This window comes from Arachis ipaensis, chromosome B06 (genome assembly GCF_000816755.2).
Source record: "Arachis ipaensis cultivar K30076 chromosome B06, Araip1.1, whole genome shotgun sequence".
Taxonomy (NCBI): domain Eukaryota; kingdom Viridiplantae; phylum Streptophyta; class Magnoliopsida; order Fabales; family Fabaceae; genus Arachis; species Arachis ipaensis.
This window is the reverse complement of record NC_029790.2, coordinates 4,591,703-4,593,616: the sequence shown is the minus strand read 5'-3', so window position 1 is coordinate 4,593,616 and position 1,914 is coordinate 4,591,703.

Genomic DNA, 1,914 nt, shown 5'->3' with positions numbered 1-1,914 from the left:
TATTGGGTTTTTTCCTTATTATTCCCATTGTTCTTTTTATTTAGAAACATTTAGTAATCTAGTTATATACTAAAAAAACATAGATGAAAACAACAGATTAAAAACGATAAAACAAAAAAGAGTATTATACTTTGTAGAGATTCAATAAAATTTTCTTTCCCAATATTGCAGAGAATCCAATAAGGTGTTAGAGTTTCTGCATATGTAGTAGTGATGTCTGATCTGCAGAGGGGAGAAAATAAATAAATAAATTAATAAAAATAAGGCTTGCATGAATGGAGAGAGGTGGAAATCAAGCCCTATAGGGAAGACTTAATGGATAGTTTAATTTGATTGCTTAATCATAACCTTAATTGCTCTATCAACAATCATAATTTAACTTAATTACTTTATTTCAGAAGTTATACAAATGCAAGTATCTAATTTAAGAATAATAATGTAAACTCTTCTAGTTTACACACTTAAATCTTTGTATATGAATTATTAAGAAAAGTTCAAAATTACTTACAATCCAATTACCTTATAATTGACATTATAACTTGGAGATGGAACCATTAAAGGTTTTATATATGGTGTACTTAATCACAATCTGTGATTTAAACCGAGTATAACAAATTATCTGTCTGATACAAACCTCAAATCCATTTTCTTGCATACATGTTAAGATATCGCTTTCATATATAACTAGAGGTTTTTTTTCAAATATTTAGTTTATTTTTTAGTTATATTTGATTCTATAATAATACATAATCACAATTTCTACTAATAATATCTTCCAAATTCTTATTATTTTCAAACATGATTGAATTTCTACTCATCCAAATTGAACTTATGATTAAAGAGGCTTATATATTATATTCATGCATTCTAGAAACTAATTAGAATAATTAAATCTGAGTTTGCACCTAAGTAACATGCTTTAGTCATTACTATTAGTGAAGCAGAAAATTTTGATCATGTAGTTGACTGGGAGACCCTTGAATTGGAACACAAGCAAGTTAGGGGAAAAAAAAAAAGTTAATGAACAAATAATTTTTAAATAAAAAGACAGGTCCCAGAAAATCAGAACTTCTGCCTTGTTCAGAAATTTTTTTGTTTGGGTGTATACTTAATTAACAAATAAATTGAATGTCTTTTGGAAAATGGCATGACTCATTTGACTCATATCCAATATAAAATGTGGAGGGAATCCTAGGATTAGGTTTGAGAGTTTTTGTTTGAAAGACAAACTTGCATTCCCCATCTCAAATCAATTATAATAACTTTGAATAAGAGGCAATTGGGACATTACAAATTGATATCATATTAGGCCACTTTTCCTTATTTTAATTTGCTGTTTTTTTTCTAATGATTTACTTTAAATGTATATGATGATAGCAAAGAATAATAGGAGCACTTTATCAAGCTTTTTTTTTTTTATTTTACTAAAAAAAGGTAAATTTTTTATTTGATTAGTGAAAGTTGAAACATGCTATTTTTCTTGCTTACAATTAATATGAGGTTTATTCTTCATTCTTTTTTAAGAATTAAAACTAAACTAACATTGCATCTGTTTCCTTTTTTTGGTGTAATTATTGTTTCTTATTTTCAAATAAGTGATTTTATAAGTCAACTTTTGTATATAGTTAAAAAGAAGTTGAAAATTAATTTTAATCCACATTATCCGATTCCACTTTTTTTTTTTTACATTTTGTTTAATTATTTTATAAAGTTTGTACTTTGTACAAATGCGTGGAAAGCATTTATTTTTAATAAAAAATGAAACAAACGATTTAATGGGCATTAATATTAAGCTTCAATTCATTTACCAAACACCACCATATTGGGAAAATGTCATAGGAAGTTAGAAACTGTCTTCTTTTAGGTCTTGTAACATATTTTTTTATTTTTTTATATGTTTCAAAAACAAAATTA